The sequence below is a fragment of the Rutidosis leptorrhynchoides genome, chromosome 1 (genome assembly GCF_046630445.1).
Source record: "Rutidosis leptorrhynchoides isolate AG116_Rl617_1_P2 chromosome 1, CSIRO_AGI_Rlap_v1, whole genome shotgun sequence".
NCBI classification, from domain to species: Eukaryota; Viridiplantae; Streptophyta; class Magnoliopsida; order Asterales; family Asteraceae; genus Rutidosis; species Rutidosis leptorrhynchoides.
The window spans coordinates 707,272,522-707,298,776 of NC_092333.1; the positions used below are offsets into that span (position 1 = coordinate 707,272,522).

Sequence of the window (26,255 nt, forward strand, 5' to 3'; positions counted from 1 at the left end):
GAGTTCTAACTTTCAAATCCTGAGATAGCCCAAAAATCTATTAACGTTATATGCATACATGTCTAGTGCAACCGTTTTAGCTTTGAAGAATAAAGGATATGCAAAACATGGAGCAGATGTCACCCAGTAAAGCGTCCTTAGATATCATTGAGTAAACAAGGTATGGTATTGAAGTAAACAGCTCGTCATGTGCATGTTACTTATCCTTAGACACTTAAGGCGGGAGATAGGAATGATAACCGTTGAATACAGTTTCGAGAATGATTAAATATAATGCAAAATATACCTGCACAATATGATAACTTTAACCTATGTTCAAATGGCATGATGTATATCCGTTTACAGTCTTTTAATCCCTTTTCACTCTAGGAATGTGCTTGGTCTACAAACTACAATATATGTATAACTATACAAACTGCAGTATACACCAGTTACTAAAAGAATCTTGAAATCAAACAAAGTAAGCTTACACGTGCAACATCATGGTTGATAGGTTACTTTCATACCACTAGCCGTATGTACATGATCTCTTCTACATCCAACAAACACCGATACTTCACCGATGTTGCTTAATTTGAATAAAAAGAGGAACACACTTATATACGCTTGATTAATCCTCTCGATTCCTGTGACCAAAAAAGCAACTATAAATAATACCCATATGCCCAATCTATATATCTTTATCTCGGATTCAAGAATTTAATAGTTGACAAGATTACACAGTTGGGATACTTAAAGAAACGGTGGCAGCGATGAGTCAGTTCTTGGGTAAACAAGATAGGGTATTGGAGTAAACTGCTCGTCATGTGCATGTGCTACTTATCCCTGAGCATTTAAAAACTGAGTTATGACCTTCAAATCTTGGCATACTCCAAGACTCTATTAACTTACATGCATCCATGTTGAGTGCACCGTTTAAAGCTTTCAAGAATATTGTGTCTGCATAGTTTAAAGAAGATACATATATTAACAGATAATTACTTACTCATAAGCGAAACACATAGTAGTCAACAATTTGAGGATAGAATACGATGTTGAAGCAGTGACCGAACAGACTTTCCATAACCGTTCAATTTTTCCCTGATGCGGGTTTATTTTTGTGACAATTGTCGTCTTGATCACTTCTTCAACAGTCCTGTAAAATTCATAACATCAATAATGTAAAACATCTGATGTATACAAACTTGAATTTCTTAGAACTTTAGCTTTTGGGAAACATAAAATAAAACTGTTAAAATGTAAAAAAAAAAAAAAACATCAATATGATAATGACCAAAAGCTTCCATTAGATAACTTAAATGTATATAAAGAACTCAAAGACTACTGCAAATAGTTTCAGGGCTTAACCTTTTGTTTCAGGGCTTGAATGTAGTTCCAGACTAATCCTTCATTATCTTCTATTTCGGATAACTTAAAGACTACTGCAAAAGACTTTTAGGACCTACATGCAAAACTTAGATGTATATAAAGAACTTTAAGACTAATGCATATGGTTTCAGGTCTTAACCTTGTGTTTGCACGAAAGTAGCTGAGCCCAAAACATATATCCGTAAGTATCTGTTGCGTATACACATTTCCTACTGTTGGACTAATTTGACTCAATTCCATTTTTACTTGTGTGTTGGCACCTACCACACGTATTTACCACATGTATTTGTGGTTGATATTTCTTGCAAATGCAAATACTCAGTTTGTCATTTTCGTCTTGAAGACTACTGCATATTTTAAGGACAAAATAGTGTGACCATTCAGACAAGAAGTTGTTTTAAGGCCCTCAACTGTAGTTTGCATAAAACATGTATCCTCTACCTGAAACCAAGACGTATAAAAATAATACATAAGCAATCTTACTAGTAGACCTTGCATCAGAAACTCACCCATATGATAGCAAAACCTTTCGGTAGTAACAAAATATAAGAATCTTTCAGACAAATAGAAGTATCATTCATTATTTTAGTAATAATTTTAATGAACAAGAGAATTGCCATGTATATAACTTTAAGAATTATACAATGTAATCTCCACAAAAGTAACTAAGCGCCTTTTCTTTGCCTTAAATAACAAACAAAAATGTTTAATCGACCTAAAATATTGAACAATATCCATATTCATATTTCATATATATATAAATTATAGATAAAGCTAATATTAAAAATCGAAAGAATAAAAATGCGCCTAAGTACCAGTGACTCAACTTCAGATAAAAAATTAGTTAATGGATGCACTGACCCACTCAGCAAGAACACACAGATTTAACTAGCAACTGCAATATAACCCAAGACATATATATACCTAATAGAAAAAGTAATACTATTAGCTGCAACATAAACTCACCATTACAATAGTACACCTTCGTCAGTAGCAAATTAGAAGAATCATTAGTATACATTTCCTACAAACATAAGCTTTAACAACAATTATTTACATAGTACCAAAAAACTAGAAAAAAACCCACAGATCGTAAGATATTAAAAATCAACATTAGTACCTGTTGTGTCCATGTGATTATAATATTCAGTTAGCCATGTGTTTTCCTCTCGATAGAACAAAAGAACACATAAAATAACAAACATAACACGCAGAACTTCTTTTAATAACCCTAATTTCCAGAACTTTAACATAATCCACACAAGAACTCCAACTTACAAGAATTTGAAGACCAAAAAGAACCCTAAATTCAAAGATTTGAACGGAATCAAACAAGACAGAAACCTTCACTTTTTAAAACCTAACGAAATTAAAAGAAAACACTCTAAAAATTCGAAGACCTTAATAATGTAAAAACATGTTAAATTATAATATATTTCTAGATTATTCTAGAATTAATAAGTAATTAGTAGATATTTAGTAAGTAATAGATATTTAGTAAGTAAATACTAGAAATTACTAGATATTGCTAGTGTGGCTAGAAGATTCAGGAGTTACTATTGTCCACCGTCATTTGATGGCTATAAATAGCCACATTGTAGTCCAAAATTAGATGTACACACAAACACAAACACAATTCAATAGCAATAAAGAATTTCTTCCTAAAAACTAGTCTTCACCATTTCTTTTATAAAAATCCCCTCATAACATTTAAATTAACATCCATCACTATTATATAACATCTAAATTAAAACTAATCAACTAATCTAATTACACTACAATTACAACAAGTGGTATCAAGAGCTAGTTTGGGCGTTTGTTCGAGTACACCATGACTACCGTTGGTGCGTATAATATTCCCGTCCCCATCTTTGATGGTGACAACTATGATTTTTGGAGTATCCGAATGAAGACATATTTTCAAGCACAAAGCTTGTGGGATATTGTCGAAGTCGGGTTTACAACTCCAAAAGACGTCGAAACTCTGTCCGCGGAAGAACAAGAAAAATACAACAAAAATGTAGTCAAAAATGCCGCTGCTCTAGGCTACATTCAATAAGCCTTGACACCGTCTATCTTTCCACGAATCATGGGAGCTACGACAGCCAAAGAGGCGTGGAGAATCCTTCAAGAAGAATTTCAAGGAAATGTCAAGGTAAGAGCTGTCAAACTACTAACTCTAAGACGAGATTTTGAAAATTTAAACATGAAAGAGACCGAGACCGTAAAAGATTACTATTCTAGAATCCAAGAAATAGTAAATCAAATGAGAGCCTATGGAGATAATATAACTGACAAAAGGATCGTAGAAAAGATACTTATCAGTATGACCGAAAAATACGATCATGTCATTACCGCTATTGAAGAGTCAAAAGACATCGAGACTCTGTCAGTAACGGAATTAGTTGGCTCTCTAGAAGCATATGAGGCTAGACTGAGTCGGCGAAGTGAAAACTCACTTGAAAGTGCCTTTCAATCTAAACTCAAATTAAGGTCTCAAAAATCCAACAATGGGGGGAAAAGAAATATTGAAGAAAATTCAAGAGGAGGAGATAAACCCAGAACCGGGTCCGATCAGAGAAGAAAAAACTACCCTCCATGTGGTATTTGCAAAAGGACAAACCACTTGGAGAAAGATTGTTTCCACAAAGGGAAGCCACAATACTATAACTGCAAAAGATTTGGGCATCTAGAAAAAGATTGCCGTTTAAAACAAAATCATCGAGCTAACTTTATGGAAGAAAGTGAAGATATACCGGAGAACAAAAATCAGCTATTCTATGCCTGCCATGTCGTAAATAAACAGAGGGACGATACTTGGTTGATCGACAGTGGGTGCAGCAACCACATGACAGGAGATGAAAAGTTATTTGATAGTATCAACATGTCCTTAAAGTCCCGCGTCAAACTAGGGAATGGAGCGCTTGTTGACACTAAAGGCAAAGGTACGATAACTGTTCAAACTAATAACGTCACTCGATCTGTTAGTGACGTTCTTTTAGTACCAAGATTAGCGAGTAACTTGCTAAGTGTTGGACAAATGATGGAGCATGGCTACTCTTTACTCTTCGAAGATAAATCATGTGTTATTCGTGACAAGAAAAACAACTATAAATTAATAGCCGAAGTGCCAATGGAGAACCGTAACTTTCCGCTTCGTTGGCAGTACATCAGAGACACGGCCATGAAAGTTCAAGTTGAAGAATCATGGCTATGGCATCGAAGATTTGGTCACTTTAACTTTCACGCACTAAAAATCCTCCAACAGAAGAATATGATGAGAGACTTGCCTAACATAGAAGAGATCACCGACACGTGTGAAAGCTGTGTGATGGGCAAGCAACATCGAAAACCTTTCCCTCGTGACAAATCTTGAAGAGCGAAAGGTATACTGGAGCTGGTGCACACCGACGTTTGTGGACCAATGAGAACCCCGTCACTTAACCAAAACAGGTACTTTATTCTCTTCATCGATGATTATTCTAGAATGACGTGGGTTTATTTCATGCGTGAAAAATCAGAAGTATTTACAATATTCAAGAAGTTCAAGAACTTCGTCGAAAAGAGTAGTGGCCATTATATAAAAACGCTAAGGAGTGATAGAGGAAAAGAATACACCTCTACACAGTTTAACAAATTCTGTGAAGACGAAGGAGTTAAACGCCAACTTACTGTTGGTTACGCCCCTGAGCAAAATGGCATCTCTGAACGCAAAAATAGAACTGTAATGGAAATGGCCAAAACAATGATACATGAAAAAGGCCTTCCAAACCGTTTTTGGGCTGAAGCTGTATACACGGCTGTATATATATTAAACCGATGTCCAACGAAAGCAGTTGAAAACAAGACTCCAATTGAGGCATGGAGTGGAAGGAAACCGTCGGCAAAACAATTACGATTATTTGGATCTATCTGCTACATTCATATTCCAAAGGAGAAACGTCACAAACTCCAAGAAAAATCAGAGAAAGGAATATTCTTGGGCTATAGCACACAATCAAAAGGTTACCGAGTTTACAACTTGAAGACCAATAACATCGTGATCAGCCGAGACGTGGAGTTTGACGAAGAAGCTTCTTGGAACTGGGAGAAAGACAAAGTTGAAAAGCAAACATATCTGCCGCGGATATCTATAGAAACTCCAGCTCAACATCCACTACAAACAGAGCATTATGGTCATGAAAGCACAGGAGAAACGAGCCCTGCTACTCCAAGTTCTCCTTCGGCAACATTACCTTCAGCGCAAGAAGATTCAAGTCCGGAGTCAACACCGGGAAGAGTTAAAAAGTTAGCAGAGGTGTACGAGACTTGTAACTTCACAACTATAGAACCTGAAAGCTATGAAGTTGCATCGAAAGATGAAAAGTAGGTGGCTGCTATGAATGAAGAAATAAGAATGATTGAGAAAAACAACACATGAGAGTTAGTTGATCCTCCAGAAAATAAAGAAATCATTGGAGTTAAATGGGTTTACAAAACAAAGCTCAACCCTGACGGTTCTATACAAAAACACAAAGCAAGGCTAGTAGCTAAAGGCTATTCACAACAACCAGGAGTCGACTACACCGAAACCTACGCATCTGTAGCACGACTGGATACTATACGAGCACTTGTGGCGTTAGCAGCTCAACGAAGGTGGAAGATTTACCAACTAGATGTGAAATCAGCCTTTCTCAATGGGTTTCTAGAAGAAGAAACATATGTCGAGCAACCACAAGGGTTTATTAAGAAAGGAAAAGAAGATCAAGTCCTAAAGCTGAAGAAAGCCTTATATGGACTTAAACAAGCACCACGTGCTTGGTACAGTCGAATTGATAGCTACTTCACAAGTTCAGGGTTCAGGAGGAGTCAAAGTGAGCCCACACTCTACATCAAAACCCAAGGTAACTCGGACACTCTCATTATTTCCTTGTATGTCGATGATCTAATATATACTGGAAACAATGATAGGATGATACAAGAATTTAAAGAAGACATGATGAAAACGTTCGAGATGAGCGACCTTGGATTGATGCGCTATTTTCTTGGCATCGAAATCAGTCAAGAAAATGAAGGCATCTTCATATGCCAGAAGAAATATACAGAAAATCTTCTGAAAAAGTTTAAACTATACGGTTGTAAAACCGTAGCCACGCCACTAGTTGCCAATGAGAAGATGAGACAAGAAGATGGATCTGAGAAAGCAGACGCTTCAAGATTCAGAAGTCTCATTGGAAGCCTACTCTATCTGACAGCAACAAGACCAGACATCATGTACGCAACCAGTCTACTATCCAGGTACATGCAAAATCCGACTCAAATACATTATGGAGCTTCTAAAAGAATATTAAGATACTTTCAAGGTACCATGGACTATGGAATATGGTACAAGCCCACTATAGATGCGAAGCTTCATGGATACACAGATAGTGATTGGGCCGGATCAGTCGATGACATGAGAAGTACTTCAGGATACACATTCACACTTGGATCTGGTGTCTTCTCATGGGCATCAAAGAAACAAGAAACGGTGGCACAATCGTCAGCCGAAGCCGAGTACGTCGCAGCTGCTAACTCAGCTAATCAAGCTATATGGCTAAGGAGAATTCTAGAAGACATGGGCGAAAAACAAGACGACGCTACAAAAATATTCTGCGACAACAAGTCTGCAATTGCTATGGCAAAGAATCCGGTGTTTCATGCCAGAACAAAACATATAGACATCATATATCACTTTCTACGAGAAAGTTGTGCCAAAAAAGACATCGAATTAAAATACTGCAAAACTGAGGAGCAGATTGCAGATATTTTCACAAAAGGGTTGCCAAGACCCAAGTTCGAGCTCTTACGCAACATGCTCGGAGTAACACCGAAATACATTAAGGAGGAGTGTTAAATTATAATGTATTTCTAGATTATTCTAGAATTAATAAGTAATTAGTAGATATTTAGTAAGTAATAGATATTTAGTAAGTAAATACTAGAAATTACTAGATATTGCTAGTGTGGCTAGAAGATTCAAGAGTTACTATTGTCCACAGTCATTTGATGGCTATAAATAGCCACATTGTAGTCCAAAAATAGATGTACACACAAACACAAACACAATTCAATAGCAATAAAGAATTTCTTCCTAAAAACTAGTCTTCACCATTTCTTCTATAAAAATCCCCTCATAACATTTAAATTAACATCCATCACTATTATATAACATCTAAATTAAAACTAATCAACTAATCTAATTACACTACAATTACAACAAAACAAAAACCCTAATTTGAAGATCTTAACGAAATTAAACCGAAAAAAAAAAAAAACTTGATTACGTGAAGAGAAGAGAAGAGAAGAGAAGAGAAGGGAAGAGAGTGAGAAGAAATAGTGAGAGATACCAAGTGAATGTGGAAAGACATGTATTTATAGATATGGTTGCGTAACTTTAACGCTGGTCCGTAGGTCAAATTTAAAGTTCTAATTTTAGTTTTACCCACGGTAATACTTTAATCTACTACAGTACTTACTTAGTACAGTAGTATATTAATTTATGAGTTAATTATACTATTGGTTCCTATGATTTATGTATAATTATACTGACAATTCTTTTATTTTTAAAATAATAATGGTTGTCTCTATAATCTGTAAAATGCACGGTGGTTATATCATCAATTAACTACATAGCTACATAGCGTTAGGTTTATGACCAACACTGTGCATTTTAGAAACACATGGACTACCGTATAATTACAGTTAATTTATTCCGTCAATCAACTATTGGCTTGAGGTTTAGAACCACCGATGCGCATTTTAGGAACACAGGGACTACCTGTATATAATTTTAAAAAGAAAAGACTATTTGTATAGTTTTGAGTAAATCACATGAATCAATAACATAATTAACTCTAAAAAAGTAAAAATTAAAAAATTAAAAAAAAAATAAAAAAAAATGAAGAAAGCAAAAAAAAATATACTGTAATATATATTAAAGCATCATAGTGGAGTACATATACACAAATGAGTATTGTCACGGGTTAAGTGATCACGTGCTAATCATGTGCAAGCAGCTGCAAGTAGCATAAGAGAGAATATACGCGAAATTGGACATAAATACAGTTGCAGTGGGTGAACTTTAAAACTTGCAGGAATTATGTCACGAACACTTCATTTAGGATTCAAAAGCCACGAGTGCCAATCTAAACACACATCTCTAATCCTTCTCGAAATCCAATCAAAAGACTTGATTTGTATCTCATTTAGAATCACGGATGGAGTCCAACTTGTACCTTTAAAGACCCATTTGGTTCATGTTTTTCCATAGTAGATATCCGCACATCCATTCCAAAGCTTGCCATATTCTTTTTCCGTTACTCGAAACCGCATGTGGATACTTGCCTCGAACAGCTTCAGCCATGCTATTTGATGCAGAGTTTCCTAATTTCCACCATTTGGTGACCTGTGCCCAGACCTCTTTCGCGAAATCACATGTTAACAATGAGTGCTCTACTGTTTCTAAGTCGTTGTCACATATTGGACAACGAACACTAGGAAGATCAATCAGGCGCTTATCTAATTCGATTCTAACCGGAAACCTTTGCTTCAAGGCCCTCCCGAAAAATAGCTCAACTTCTTTTTTGGAATTAAGACATTTTTTGGTGAAGTTTCCTAAATTCGGCATGTGACAATTTTGTGAGTAATATATGACAGTTGGAAATGGAATTATCTTGGAAATTATTATATTTACATATTACAAGACTAACAGTTAAACCGAAAAGTACAAAGTAAAAATAGATTGCAATACTGATATTGAGAATATGGTGATGAAAACCCTTAGTTTGATCTCCTGGTGTTCCTGATGGGCCTAACCCATGTGTCCTTCCTCATCCCAAATCGATCAACGAGCCAATCACTATACCTTGCGTACTGTGAGTTCCATAGAACAAGTCCAATCACTAAACCACTTACAACACCCGAGAATATGACCATCCAGTCGGATATGTCATGAGGGAGGAGAGACTGATTGGACTCATACACAATATTGTTGCTTGTTGTGGGTGTCTTTGAGCTTTGACACTCCTTGGATAACGGTTCTCCACACAATCCGGGGTTACCCATAAGAATTGTTCTGAAATGTAAAGAATTGTTTCCCTTGAGGTATGGGCCCATCAAGATTGTTGAATGACACATTCAAAATTGCTAAGAACCCTAGTTGCAAGAGCTCTTGAGGAATTTCTCCTGATAGCGCATTTTGAGAGAGATCCAAAGATTCAAGATTCGTTAGGTTCCCCAAAGATGGCAATATAGGACCTGAAAGATGGTTGTTGGAAAGATTAAGAGATTGAAGCCCCTGAAGATCTTGAAGTTCTTGAGGAATCGGTCCACTAAAATTGTTACTAGACAGATCGATGGACACAAATATGTTTAAAATTTTCACGTACTCTGTCTTGACACCTTTGTTTGTTAATGTCATTGAGTATTGATAAATACCCGTAAAATCAGTTAATGGCATATCTAAACTTATAGTACCTGACTTGCCAACATAAACCGATTTCATTGCCTGCCAACTCTTGATGTAGGTTGGAGGCAATTGACCGCTAAAACCATTGTTGGAGAGGTCAATGATCCTTAAATTGGAGAAGTGTAGTTTATCGTTTGTTGAACCTTGAATTGGACCATGTAATTTGTTTGACCCTAAAATGAGAACTTTCAGCCCCGCAAGTGTTCCAAGCCAATTTGGAAACACGTCATCAAGAGAGTTATCTCCAAGAGAAAGAACCTCTAAACTGGTACAATTTGTTAATGATTTTGGTAACTGGCCTGTAAACTGATTTTCACTCAAATCAATCCTAATTAACAGGCATCCATATGTAAATTGATTCATCACTGTTCCATGAAAGTTATTTCCTTTGAGGTTCAAATCTGACAATGAGTTACTTAAGGTGCTTAAACAGGGTGGAATGGTTCCGGACATGTTGTTGAAGGACAAATCTAGCAATTGAAGAGATTTCAACTCAAATATCGACAACGGTATTTCTCCTGTCAATTTATTGCCTTGCAAATGGTAATAAGCTATGGTCGGTGGTGGAATTGGTAGTCGTCCTTGTAGCTTATTACTCGAGAAATCCAATACCTGTAAATTAACCCATGGGAGATATCGAGGATGCTGATGAAAGCCAGTGATCCAGTTGTATGAAACACCAAAAATCTGCATGGTAGCTAGACTGTTGTTCCAAATCCATACTGGTATCAGGCCTTCAATAAGGTTGCTTCCAACAAGTAAGAACTCCATATTGTTTTGAAAGCGTAAAAACGCAGGAAATTCAGTCAAATAGCATAATGACAATCCTAGATATTTCAAATTCGGTAGGGTCATGCTGGTGTAGTTATCGGTGGCAACAAAAGATATGTTATTGTAGTCTAAGTAAAAACTTTCAAGTTTGTTTAGTTCTGCAAGCGTGTCTAGGGCTAACTCACCGCCAAAATTATTATAAGCTAGGTCAAGATTTGTGAGGTTTTTGAAATTGGAAATTGCGCTAGATATCGGTCCATACAAAAGATTGCGTCTAAGGGATATGTATGTTAGTTGCGTGAGGTTCATAAACGAAGATGGGATACGTCCAGAAATACTATTTCCTGGCAGATAGATGAAGCTAAGTTTTGTTAGGTTAGCAAGAGATGGTAGGATTTCGTACTCCATGTTTATATCACTTAGATACAACTGAACAAGATTGGTCAGTTTGCTGATCCAGCTGTAATCACTCCCTGTATCGAAATTGTTAGACGTGAGTTCCAATACAGTGAGATTCAACAAACTTCCCAATGAAGGAACTAAGCCTGTGAATTCATTGCCGAAGACGGTGAAAAATGTGAGGTGTGTCAAGTTATTGAGTGAAGATGGAATGGTTCCTGAAAAATAGCATTGTCCAAGGTTTAAGTGTACCAGGTTGGTCAGTTTGCTTATAGATTCTGGTACAATCCCACTAAAACCTGTTGTAACTAGATTCAAATGCTCAAGTGAGGTGTTGTTTTGAAATTCAGGAAAGGAACCATTAAGGTTGGGATTGTTACTCAATACAAGATATTTCAAGTTTGGCAATTGAAATATTGCTGATGGGAATTCATCTTGAAGCTCACAATGACCTAAAGAGATTGCTGTCAATGAAGAAAAATTGGCCAAAAAACGAGGTACTGAAGAACTGATGTCAACCCCGTTGAGAGAGAGTACTTGGAGTTTAGTCAAGTTTTGGAGTAGAAAGTCAAGGCTAGGGGTTTGAAGCTTTAGCGTATTGAACGATAGATCTAAGTACGTGAGTTGCACTAAATACGAGATCTCGTGCGGGATTTGGCCATTGAAGCTCGAATTAGAGAGATCTAGGCCTCTTAATTCCTTCAGACGATAAATCTCATATGGGATTTTAGAATAAGAAAAATCGTTCCTAGAGAGGTTAAGCTTCTGAAGATGAACAAGATTGAAAAGGGTAGTATTAGAGTTAAATATAGGTCCCTGGAGAAAGCTTTCACTCAAGTCGAGCTCGATCACGTGACACTTATAATGATTACTACAACTACATGTCACACCCTCCCAAAAACAACAATCAGAACCATTAGTACCTGATTTATTATTGGTTCTGATGTGCCTCCACGATTTAAACTTTTGAACAGAATTTTGATGAAGAACGCTTTGCTTAAACTGGAACAAAGCCACACATTCCTCGTCGTGACTTAATAATGCTACAGCGAACGTGAGCAAGGTAGCTTTTATATATATAAAGAAGATTATCTGCTTCAACTTCATGATATATCGATATATTGATTGATTGTGGATATGTATAGCAGTGATGTATATACATTCATATATAATCAGAGTATGTTTAGCGTACAAACAACATTATAAGATAAAAAAAAAATGGCATTCAAATTACGTGATATGAATATTGAATGCTAAGGTATCACCTGGGACAGAATTAAGGTATGTGCCTGCTTCAATTGAGCTTTGTAACATATTAGTCAACTACTCAAAACAAATATAGTCAAACATGAGTGAAAAAGAAAGGTAAGGCTCATACTACACTCTACAAGCAATTCATTAGATTGGTATTATTAATTTTTGAATATGAGCATCTATTGTAACATGGCCGTCTGCGACTTTTAATGTTTATATGTTTGTATTTCTACTTGATCGACCTTAAAGAACTATTTCACAAATCTTGCATTTGACCAAAAAATATACAACTTAACCCGGATACTATACATGTCAGCATCTAAGACCAAAACTAAACCACCTTAGATTAACAATTAATTAAACGAATTGAATTGAATTATAAATGAAATGACATAACTAATGGACATGTCATTTGAACAACGAAACAGTGACACTTAAACTTCCTTCAATCCTTCACTTTCATATATAGTTTTCCTTCCAATTCATATGGATCAATGATCTGTTCAATGTATTGTTACATTCCAACTTGTTTCTTTTTTATATAGAAAGTTTCACAGTGTTATTATTCCAAACAATGACCTGTTCAATGTGTTGTTACAAATGTACCGACTGCTATAGTTTCTAGCTTCTATATAATTTCAAAAGAGATTATTAAGGAGTATGTATGCATTTGTAGTAGCAACTTTCAAACCTGATAGACCATATGCTAATTTTTCAACTTGTTGCCAGGACAAGAATATTGAGAATAAAGAACCGTCCTCTTCCTAATCATCGTAAAGAAACTGTAATATATGAAGTCTCATACAGAATGACGGTTTGAATCTGACACTAGGCAAAATCAACTTGTCGGCTTTAATAATGAGTTACGTCCCTTAGGGAACACTCTCCTTTCAAAAAAGGGTAAGAATGTTAAACGACTTCTTAGAGAATGATAGCAGCAACATAAATGCAGCAACCTCAAAAGTTAATATAAAAAGTAGTGCGATGATACCTGTCAAGATAAAGGTGATGTTATCAAACAAATAATGTTAAAAGTTCAAACAAAGGCATTTCAACAAAAGGGGATTGTGAATGGATCGGTCTGGGTTCTATAATATTGGGCAAAATGGTCCGAAAAAGTATCATAAGTTACCCAATTTGACAATTAAGGTAACCTTCAATTTGCATAAGCCCTAAAAGAATTTCAATTTAATTTTTGCTCAAGAAAAGGATTACGTGTTGAAAAATTTTAAAATTGAGGTAATTCTCGTCAAATTCATTAACGGTTGTCAGTCAAAAATACACGATTGATCCCTGAAGTTTTTTAAAAATTGCACCCATCATCCTTTTCATCACTTGAATCATAAATAAAATTTTAGAATCATAACATTTTAATTGCATTTCATCAGTTTCAATCTTTAACCAAAATTTTAGCAATTTTCACATAAATTTACACGTATAAATGGGCAAATTACCCAGAAAAGTAATATAAAAGTCACTTTTTCTCAATAAAGGGTATATTAGTTTTTTCATTGCCCATAAAGGAGTGCGATTTAAATTTAGTGCGTAAAAAGGTGTATGATTGAAAAATAGTTGCAATTGGGGTATAAATCGACACGTGGCATTTTTATTTACTTCTTTTGTTGACTTGTATATACCATGTCATTTCCATGTCATTTTATTGATTGCAAAATAAATAAATAAATAAAAAAGACAAAATTATATGGATGGTCCTGAACACCATCGAAGGCTGATTCATCCTTAAATATTCGTTTTGTATCTGTATAAAAATTGTTTTAACATTTCAGTAGCCAGACACCCAATTAAACATTTCGAAGGCTGATTCATCCTTAAAATTTCAGTAAAATGATAGTAATTTCTATCGGTGGTGTCAATTTCAGATCCGCGACACTTAAATTCAAATATGCGAAATTCAGATCGTTAGTGATGCCTTTAATAGTTGCTTATGTACATGTTTATCGTAAATCGATTTACACGTTTAACGAATCTTTGATATTCCGGCCAGTTGTTTTTGTATAAGTGGAACAAGAAAAAAGAAACAAAAGATAGAATTATATTACGAAATTAATCTTGCAGGTGGTATTTAACACCCAATTGTATACGTATCTTATCTTATAAGACATTAAAAGAAATGGACAACCATTAAGATTTACGGAAGAATTGTGAGGAAGAAATGGTATGAATATAAGAAAAATGGAGAAGATGAAATAATAAAAGAGGGTCGATGATTTCACTGAAAAGGAAAGACTAATTGAGCTGGTTATTAATGTAGTAGTTCTCTTTTAATTACTTTTTTAAACTTCAAATTATTGTTGGCTTATGATTTTGTTAGTGAGTGATTTGGTGTGATGAAATGATGAATTTAGAAATGATAGAAATCTGGAAATAATGTGTAAGAAATTTGGGAAGAAGAAGATTAAAGGGTTTTTACAATTAAAAAATGACATGGTAATGGTAATGACATGGAATATACAAATTTTAAACACTAAATTGACCTCAATTGCACCATTTTTCAAATAACACACCTTTTTAAACACTAAATTGAAATTGAAATCATACTCCTTTACGAGCAAAGAAAAAGGGAAGTGATATTTACAAATTTTAAATTGATAGATCCACACACATTTTTTTCTTTTTTCCAATAATGTCCTTCAAAAAATTGTATCAAGAGATTTGTGTAACATATCATTAAAGGCAGTTTAGTAAATTTAGTTGGATCTATCAAATACATGTTTGGAAATATCAATTCCTACAGAAAAAACTGATACATCCTTTATTGAAAAAAAGTAGATTTTATGTTACCTTTTTCGGCAATTTGACCCATATAAATTGACACATAAATTTATAATTTCTATCAAATCCCACCAACACTTTGATCATCGAACAAAACATGTGCTTCGAATCATTTATATATATCACTGAAATTGAAGAACGTGCCCTTCAATATTTCAGAAAAACAAAAGTATCTTCTACCTACTTTTAATTATTTTTATTATTTTCTATAAAAGTTAATATATACAGTAACAAAGAATTTGTCAAATTCTTGAAGCACATTTTTCCTCATTCAGCTTTCACCTAAATAAGATTTTAATTTTGTAAATACTTGCTAATTTTGTTAGGACATTTTCCTCATTCAGAGAGCCACGAGTTCATATGAACTCAAAATTCAAAACCGATTTCTATACGTTTTCAGATACCAAAACCTGAATCGAAGTTGCTTAGAATCACCTGCAAATCTCAGAATTTAAGTAATTGAAATGTTGACCAAAACCTTGCGAAGTTTGACTTTCAAATCTGAATTTCTGTGATGTTTTTCAAGTCGTTCTGAAGCTTCACGAAGCTTGAGTGAGTACTTAGGAACTAGAAATTATGCTCGAATCATCGTGTGATTAGCTAAATCGATCCAGAGACATAAATTTTTGACGTTTTTGGTTAAACGAAGAACATGAGATCAAAGTCCTTCAATCAGTTGTTGTTAATCTGAATTAATGATCGCAAATATTTAACGATGATGATGATGAAACACAGATCAGATCTGATGACGATGATGATGATGATGATGAAACCCAGTTGTTGTTAATTTGAAAACCCCTTTAGATAATCCAAGTTTAAAACTTTTTCACAATTAAGATAGAATTACAAAAACCCCATCGAGGAAAACACTTCACTTTACCAAATGATTTGATTTTATAAATACTTACGGAGTGTAATTTACCAAAAGATTCTATTTTTAGAGCAATTTCACCAATTTAACCAGTTGAGAAATTGGGGCAAAAATAAATTTTATTAATTTTATTCTTGTTTTGGTCATTTGATCTTCATAAATGCTGTATTTTATTAATAAGGACTAGTGGTGCAATCTTTTAAGAAACTTCAAGGATCAATCGTGTATTTTTGACTGACGACCGTTAATGAATTTGACGAAAATTACTTCAATTTTAAAATTTTTGAACACGTAATCATTTTCTTGAGCAAAAATTAAATTGAAATCCTTTTCGGGCTTATGCAAATTGGAAGTTACCTTGATTGTCAATTTGGATGACTTATGTTACCTTTTCGGGCCATTTGCCCTATAATAGTTCTGATGGGTATATCATTAAGCATAAACATGATAAACCTTACACGGAGGAACCTCGTGGTTGAAGGGATCGATAGTCTGTTTTGCATATTCAAACTATTGCCCGTGTTACCATGTCTTTATATTTTACACAAACTCTATAGATACAGCCAAGGTTGCAAAATTCGCTATTCGGGGATTAATCGGTCGGGAGTTTTGAAGGATTAATCGGTAATTCAGGGATTAATCGAATTGTACCTTATACATTTAAATATTAAAATTTAAAATTGTACGTGTAAATATAGAAAACAACCATAAATATAAAAATAAATTTTAACATAATTGTCTAAAATTATTCATTTTGCTAAAAACTATAAAGTTCTAATTTAAATTCATGTTAAAATGTTAACCATTTTTTACTTTAACCGACTTTGATTACCAAATTCAGTTTTGACCCATCAATTGACGTTGACCGTTTAATTAAACGGATTTTTGAAAATCGGAACGGATTGCTCTTAAAAATGATTAATCGGAGATTAATCGGGGAGTAATCGGGTTTTTTTCCAACACTATACAGCTACTGTTTCATCTTCACTATTATTATTCTATCGGCTCTTCTTGCTATTTGATTTCTCCTGCAGTGTAATTACTGCTGCTATATTTAGTTCCTATCATATTCCCTTTAGTTTATCCATTACAAAATCTAAATAATTATGCAAGATCATCTTCACACATATATGTAAATGACAGACGCGCTTCAAAAGCAAACCAACATATACAAAAGATCAAGTCAGGAATTGTTAAGTTGGTGGTTCTCCTTAGTTGCTTGCTAAGGAGATGTTTTATAAAATTTCAACGTTCCAAAAAAAAGTTGGGAGACAACGAAACAATCAGTATGCCACATAGCTTTATTATGCAAGAGTAGCTATAATTAATTTATACATACCACACTAACATTTATCAAGCAAAATTAGTACTAAAATGAAACGATTCATGTATGCGAATGAACGATTTAATACAGGAAGTAAGTAGGGTGTGTTTATCATGAGTATATAACAATTACCTTTTTCTTGTTTCTAATCTAACACACACTTCTAATGAACATCCAAATAAAGTGAATCATATACCAAGTAAAGCGAATAAACCAAAACCTACCCAAATAATCCAAAGCCAAAGTATACCCAAATAAAGCAAATACAAGTTGTAATGGACACCTGTAAGCATAATTTGCAAAAGATACCTTTCTAATATAGAGCAGATAACCTTCCTGTGCCGGGTTCAGGCCGCCTGTTAATACATTAGAAGTGTTAGTAAACTGTAGAAGCATTGTTCTACATTCGATGATCGTATAATTAAATGAATCGTAACGGTGCTCCTGATTCTTGCAAGGCTAGCAGAAATGTTCCAATTGTCATTCCTATCCTACAAACATACTACATGTGTCCAGTTTTTTCGGCGCATAAACAAACAACGATAAAAAAACAAATAAACACCTAAATACTTGCCATATATATGTATATTTCAAGTACAAAGGGCAACTCAAATACAAGTGCAAACAGAGCCGCGGTAATAAATAAGTAATTACGCGCTGTGCTTAAATGCTGCGGAAGTCCGCATAAAGAATGATTGCAAAGGTGTCCCGCACAAACATTGCAGATATGTCGGTGCTGCGCGGATATTGATTTCGCAAATATCCTAAACCTATAAATAGGAAGCTTAGCCTCTCATTATAGGTTGTTAATTCTGTGCAATTGCTCTGGTATTTGTGATTCACTTGTGACTACGCCTAAGTAGCAATCATAATCGAGCCAAGGTAATGCAATCAAGATCGGAACATGATGATTGATCACTTGAATCGAAGTGAAAGACGATCATAAGGTCCCAAAAACATTATCAACACCACCATACACCCCTTATTGCACTCAATTCCTAAATTAGATCGTAGTATCTAATTTAGGTTTGATCAATTGGCGCCATCCGTGGGACATGAATTAAAAATTGAATTTGATAAATCTATTTTGTGTAATTGAATGATTTGATTGCGCATTCAATTGTAGTCATGTGTTGAATGATTTGCAGGTTTATACGTTTAATTGAAAGCGTTAAGCTAAAATGACAACACATAGCAAAAAGGAGAGTAATAACACAGCTGATATCTGTGATTTCAGAAGCTCAACGTCATTTGATTTTCAAACAAGTCCTGAGATCAGCAAGCAAACAAAAGATTTGCTTGCTAAATCACCAGGAAGCGTCATCGCTAATGAAGGAACGCAACAAAATGCTATAATTGAAGAAGCAGTTGCAGCTAAACGCAATACTCAACAGACTGTAGGATATCGCGAAGAAAATAACGTGAAAGTTAATTCTGCAATCCTCAAGGGAATGCAGACAAAAATTCGGCGAATGAAAGCACTGTAAATGTTGTTAACAAAAACGCAGGAAAAGATGCAACAAATAACACTACAAAGCGTGTAATACTGCCTTTAGAGGCAAGGCAATTGCTTCAAGAGAAAGGTCTTGATCTTCATATTCCGCTAAACTATGAATGGCCACTCAATGACACCTTGTCAAAAAGCAGCAATTGGTCATAAATAGTAGCGATGATTTAACTGAAGATGTGCGCGATCGCAACGCGTTTGGATCGCATGTACTGCTTTTAAAGAAAGCAAAGCATTCAAAAATACACCGCCAACTCTCTGATAATTCAGAGAGTGATCCTGAAATTATTGAAGTTACAAAGCTTAAACGCATAAGGCCTGGAACACCAATTCCACAATATATGGAAGAGGGTGAAACTTCACAGGCTGCAGAGAAAGAAAATGCGCAATTGTTTTTAGCAGACATATTTCGCAAAATTGCACCGAAAGATATGCAACATAAGTTTGATCAACCTGATGTAATTCAAAAGATGATTGAGAGGTACTGTGCAGAAACAAAGGAAACGCGAACTAAAGCAGCGATAGAAATTACTTCGGTGACAGACAAATTTGTCCCGCATATTTCTGATTATCCAATAACGACACCGCCAATTGTGCATGCAACTTTGGTCGTGTACTCAGGCTTAACTGAGCTGCTAGATTTCTTACAGCGGTTTGAAGGAGTTGTGAGTACATATAATTGGGATGAGCCTGTCGCATGTAGAGTTTTTCCCATGGTATTACAAGGTTTAGCGCGAGAGTGGTTCCACAATTTGAATGCGCGAAGAATTGCTGGCTTTATTGATTCACGCGAAAATTTTTTACTTCAGTTTCAAAACTTATTGCCGCAAAAGAAGACGCACATTGAGTGCCATGATATCAAGCAAGGGTTCAAAGAAACGCTAGGTGGTTTGCTTACGCGCTATGTTTATGAATGTCAGAAGATACCAAATTTATATAAAGATCAAAAAATCTCTGGTTTTGTTCACGTAATTAATCCGCAGAAACATCCCACATTGGTGACGAGATTGCGTAGAGATGTGCCGCAGACCTTTGCAAAGGTTATGCTGGAAACTTACGATTACATTCGCTGTGGTGAATATAGCAATATTACACAGAACTGCAATTGGGGAAAGGAAAGAAACTGGCGAGATGACCATGATTATTATCGTGATGGTAATCAGGAAAATTACTGATATTGCGTATTTCTCATATGTTTATCATGGCAATATCCGTCATTTTTAGTCCATTTGGATACGGTTTTGGTCTTTATTCGCGATAATTTGGGAAGATTGTGATTCGAGAGCCGAGAAGATCTTTTATACGCATTTTTGATGATTTTGAGGTATGTTCCATGTTATCTTATCAGCGGTGCCTTAATATAATGAATCAGTTGGGTTTTAGGCATTTTTATGGTACAAAATGGTGAAAAATCTGTGCCTGTATTAAGCCACGGCGCGGCTAGAGAGGCCGCGACGCGGGCTATAACTGTTTCAGAAGGTCGAGCATATTGATGGAAGTTGGAGTGCTGGTTAGCTTTAAGCCGCGGCGCGGCTAATAGGGCCGCGGCGCGGGTTGTTACTGGGTCGGTTTTCCAGGTTATAAATAGGGAAATAAAACCCTATCTTGGAATAACTTTTTGTCAGCCGATTTCCTGAGCACTTTGGGCGATTTTTAGGTACTTTTGGAGAATTCCAAGGCTATTCTAACACTCCAATCATTCCGCTATCAAGGATCAAGTCAAGCAATAATCAAGATTCATTGTGTTAGGTTGATTCTTATTTATCCAATAATGTTTTCTCTATTATTTATTACTTTGATTTCTTTTGTTGCCATGGTTATGGGCTAGTTATTTTAATGTTTATCTAGACTTATAAACCTATGTTTTGGATGCTACTTAACAGTTATTCGATTTATTTATGATGATTTGATGTTTGGATTAAAGAACGATTCTTATTAAAGCTAGACTTTTCGATTCAATTGGTTGTGTATTTGTTTGATAGGACGAGAGTTCATTAATTTAATACATAAATTTACAATTGGTTTGTCTTAATTGGTTGTTTGCTTACTCGGAGACGAGAGTAAATTGAATTCAAAAGGCTAGACGAAATAGGGGTGAATTACACACAACGAGAGTTGGTATGATTGCTATTCAAGTCTTCATCTCAGTTGAAATATTTGGTCACAATTAGGAGGTCTTAGGCTACGGGGAATTCCGTGTCGTGTAATTTTAATTGAAGTGTTTGCGCTGGGGAATTCCAGGTGAACCGACTAGATAATTCGCATAGATTAGAAAATAACTGGGGCTTAATCTAAATGCATCCGAGACTAGGTGTAAAGAGTCTAGACGAACATTTGTTTTTCCTATTTGATTTAAACTATTTTATTTAATTTGTCTATTTGCTTTAAAGCTTAAATCTAAAAATACCAAAAATATTGTCTTTTACTTTTAATCAATCTTTGATTTGGCTAATCGTTAAATAGCCACAAAACAAACTATCTTGTACTTTCGATTTTCATAGATTAACTTAGTTTATTTTATTAGTTACAATCTTAATTCTCACGTTTAAACTGTCCTTGGAACTATTTTCAAATTACCAATTTTATACTATTACACGATCGAGTACACTGCCCGTTAGTGTGTAGTAATCTTTTAACCGACATTTTCCATTATAAATTATAGACACGATTTTACACATCAAGTGTTTGGCGCCGCTGCCGGGGACAGTTGTGTCGAAAATTAAGATTGTTATCTAATTGTTCTTAGTTTAGTTTAGTTTAGTTATAGTTTATTATTTCTTTTCGTTATTCTCAGTTGAATCGGTGCGTTTAATCAGATTGTTAGTTGTGATTTCGCAGATAACAGGTAGTGCATACCACATACGCGTTCTTCTAATTCTCCTATTCTTCAACCATTTGCAGAACCCGAAAGAGAGTTATTCAGAGCGTTAAGTCAAGAGCAACAGTCTACACTGGATTCATCTTTTTCTTCGAGTGATAATATAATTAATTTGGGTAGTAGTTCTGAGACTGTGGTGCCCGATACACCACCTGAAATCAGAGAAGAAGAAGAATCTTACATTTCATTAGATCTTTTCGAGACTGAAGATATGGCTGATCAAGCTGAACAACCACCTCGTCCTCAGACTATGGCAGAAAAGTTGAAGGCCACACGAGGGGGCCAAGACAATTCGATTACTCAACCGAACATCACTCAGCCTTTTCAAATTACAGGGCCGATCCTGAGTTTGATTTCTTCTGACTGCCAATTTCATGGCAAGGATAGTGAGGATGCTAACGAGCATCTTCGTGTTTTCAATGATGTTTGCAATTTGTTTAAGTTGCATGAGGTTGCCGATACGTCGATCAAGACAAGGCTTTTTCCTTGGACTCTTAAGGGAGAAGCCAAGAGATGGTTAGATAAGCAACCAGAGGGTACGATTACCTATTGGGAGATTTTGATGGATAAGTTTTTATCGAAGTTTTTCCCTGCGTCTCGAGCTGCTAGACTTCAAGCAGAAATTTCACAATTCAGACAAAAGAGCAGTGAGACATTATTTGATGCTTGGGAACGTTATTCTAATATGTTACGCTCGTGTCCGCAACACGGGTTGAATGATTTACAAAAGGTCCAGATTTTCTACAAGGGTTGTGACATCCCAACTCGTCAGACTATTGATCAAGCAGCAGGTGGTACGTTGATGGATAAGACCGAAGAAGAGGCGCTAGACATAATTGAAAAGCAAGATGCCTACTCTCACGACTGGCATCAAGATCATGAGTCATTCCATTCAGCTTCAGTTAAGAGAACCGAAACCACGGGTACATATGACGATTTTGGGTCTATAAGTGCTAAGTTGGATTCCTATGGTAGGAATTTGGAGAATATAAATAAGGATATTCAAGGTATGAAGGTTGGCTGTGAGTATTGTGGGGGATTACATCTGGCAAAAGATTGTGATACGGGTTTGACTATGAATCAGAAAGAAGAGATTGCTTATATTAGTCAACAGAACAACAATCAGTTTCAGGGACGTGCGCAGTTTAATAGGAATTTCAACAGTCCCTATAATCCTCAAGGTAATCAAGGTTCGAGGTTCCAGCCAAGTTCTAGTGGAGGATATCAACAGCAAGCTCCCGGGTATTTTCAGAAACCCCAAGCCAAAGAGAAAAAGTCCAACCTTGAAGCTATGATCGAAAAGCTTGTGATTTCTCAAACTCAGCTTGTTACTACTGTTACTCAGAACAATGAGAAGAATGATCAAATGTTTCAAAATCAACAAGCGGCTATTCAGAATCTGGAGAAACAAATTGGTCAACTTGCTAGTCAGAATAATGAGAGGAAACTGGGGGAGTTACCAAGTAAGACAGATAATAACCCGAAGAATGGGCACATTAATGCTATCACCACCCGAAGTGGTTTAGCATATGATTCACCGAGGAAGCCCGATGAGTATGATTTGCGAGTGCCGTTGGTTAAGGATAGTGAGCCAGTTTTTGTTAGTGAACCGGAGGGGGAAAAGGAGCCGGAACAGGTGATTGAGAAAGTTGTGAGGGTACCGGAAACTGTTGCTGCTAAACCAGTAGTTAAAGAGTATCAACCACCGCTCCCATTCCTGAGGAAGCAGAGATTGGAAAAGCTGGAGACAGAAAAGTCCAAGTTCATGGACTTGATTAAAAAAGTTAACATTAATTTGCCTTTTATTGATGTGATTGCAGGTATGCCCAAGTATGCAAGGTTTCTTAAGGACTTGCTAACTAATAGGAAAAAGCTGGAGAACGTGTCTTCAGTCAGGTTGAATGCCGCATGCTCAGCGGTAGTTGCAAACAAGCTTCCCGAGAAGCTTGAGGATCCTGGGAGTTTTACCATTCCTTGTTTACTGGGTAACTTGGATTGTATGAGGGCATTGGCAGATTTGGGGGCTAGCATAAATTTAATGCCCTATTCTATTTATTTGAAGCTAGACCCCGGGGAGTTGAAACCCACACGTATGGCTATTCAGCTAGCTGACCGCTCAATTAAATTCCCTCGTGGAATTATCGAGAATATGCTAGTTAAGACCAGGTCGTTGGTTTTCCCGGCCGATTTCGTGGTGTTGGATATGGAAGTGGATGAGAGGATTCCACTTATTCTGGGTCGGCCATTTTTAAATATTGCTAGGTGTATCATTGATGTCTATGGCCAACAGTTGACCCTTAGGATAGATAATTTGCATGCAACTTTCTCAATCGACCATGCTTTAAAATACTCTGCGTACACCGATGATGTATGCTATTTTCTTAACACTGTGAATGTCCAGTCTGAGTTGTTGCAGGAATTCCCAGAGTTACAGGGTTCAGGGGAATGTTCATTGGTTGAAATTGATGAAGAGTTGCAGGTTGAGGAGGTGGATATTTTGACCACCTTGATGGAAAACGGCTATGAGCCGACTGAGGAGGAGTTCAAAGAACTCGAACGTGATGCAGAATACCGGAGCAAGTCTTCAATTGAAGAACCTCCTGAGTTAGAATTGAAGCCACTTCCAGATCATTTGGAATACGCTTATCTGCAGGAGGAATCTAAGCTCCCGGTAATTATTTCTTTTTCTCTTACTACAGGTCAGAAAACTGAGCTTGTAACCATGCTCAAGGCCCATAAACCGGCCATTGCATGAAAAATTCACGACATCAAGGGTATTAGGCCCTCCTATTGCACCCACAAAATCTTAATGGAGGATAACTTCAAACCTGTTGTGCAACGACAAAGGAGGTTGAACCCGCACATGCAAGATGTCGTGAAGAAAGAGATCATTAAGCTCCTCTATGTAGGTCTGATTTACCCGATTTCCGACAGTCCTTGGATTAACCCGGTACACTGTGTACCGAAGAAAGGTGGTATGACTCTTACCACCAATGATAAAAACGAGTTAATTTCCACTCGGACTGTCACGGGGTGGCATGTTTGTATTGACTATCGTAAGTTGAACGACGCTACACGCAAAGACCACTTCCCGCTATCTTTCATGGATCAAATGCTAGAGAGGTTAGCGGGAAACAGCTTTTATTGTTTTCTTGATGGTTTTTCGGGCTATTTCCAAATTCCTATCTCGCTCGAGGACTAGGAGAAAACTACTTTCACGTGCCCGTATGGCACATTCTCATACCGACGCATGCCCTTTGGCCTATGCAATGCTCCGGCCACTTTTCAAAGGTGCATGATGGCCATATTCCACGATATGATAGAGGATTGCATGGAGGTGTTCATGGATGACTTTTCGGTCTTCGGTGACACTTTCGATTCATGCCTTCTTAATTTAGAGCAGATGTTGGTAAGGTGTGAGAAGTCTAATCTTGTGCTCAACTGGGAGAAGTGCCATTTCATGGTGTAAGGAGGCATAGTACTCGGGCACAAGATTTCTAAGGACGGTATCGAGGTGGATCCCGTGAAGGTAACAGCCATTAAGAACCTTCCACCTCCCACCGATGTTAAGGGTGCTCGGAGTTTTCTCGGGCACGCCGGTTTTTACCAGCGGGTTTATTAAGGATTTTTCTAAGATTGCTAACCCGATGAACAAACTCCTCGAAAAGGACACGCCTTGGAATTTCTCCGACGAGTGCCAAAAGGCATTCGATCTTCTTACAGATAAACTGATCAATGCACCATCATAATTGCTCCAAATTAGTCCCTTCCATTCGAGCTTATGTGCGATGCTTCTGACTTTGCTGTTGGCTCTGTTCTGGGTCAAAGGGTCGAGAAACATTTCTGACCCATTTATTATGCAAGCAAGACCTTGCAAGGAGTGCAATTGAATTATACTACCACTGAAAAGGAGCTCCTTGCGGTGGTCTTTTCATTTGATAAGTTCCGGTCCTACTTAGTCTTATCTAAGACTATAGTCTTTACGGACCATTCCGCTCTTAAGTACCTTTTCGCTAAATCGGATGCTAAACCTAGACTTCTTAGATGGATCTTGCTTTTGAAAAAATTTGATGTTGAGATCCGGGATAAAAAGGGTGCCGAGAACTTAGCGGCCGATCACCTTTCACGTCTTGAGAATCCTTCCCGTGAGGTTCTCGATGAGACTACTATTCATGATGCTTTTTTCGATGAATATCTCATGAAGGTGGAGGAATGTGAAGATCCTTGGTTCGTTGATTTTGCTAATTACTTGGTCAGGGGTTCTTAGAAAAAGGTTGGTCACATCATAAACGTAAGAAATTCTTTAGTGACCTTAAGTATTATTTTTGGGAGGGCCCTTATCTCTTTAGGCGGTGTTCCGATGGAATGATCTGTCGATGTGCTTCCGGAGATGAATGCGAGCGCATTCTTGTCCAATGTCATCATGGACCGACGGGTGGGCATTATGGTCCCCAAGTTACGGGTCGAAAATTCTTTGAGGCCGGTTTTTATTGGCCTACTATCTTCAAGGATGCCCACCGAATTTGTTAATCATGCGATGCTTATCAACGGGCGGGCCAAATCACCCAACGAGATGAGATGCCTCAAAATGTCATCTAAGTT

The 26,255-nt window shown here is 36.4% G+C and overlaps 1 long non-coding RNA gene and 1 pseudogene across 1 annotated transcript; both read right to left on the reverse strand.

Moving 5' to 3' along the window:
* Positions 1-768: 768 nt before the first annotated feature.
* Positions 769-1,137, reverse strand: LOC139886188 (uncharacterized). Its single transcript, XR_011772308.1, has 3 exons — positions 1,031-1,137; positions 892-939; positions 769-825 (listed from the first exon to the last, which is right to left on the reverse strand). It is a non-coding gene; the product is annotated as an uncharacterized lncRNA (long non-coding RNA).
* Positions 1,138-9,168: 8,031 nt separating this feature from the next.
* LOC139853769 (receptor-like protein 7) lies at positions 9,169-12,133 on the reverse strand (annotated as a pseudogene).
* Positions 12,134-26,255: the final 14,122 nt, after the last annotated feature.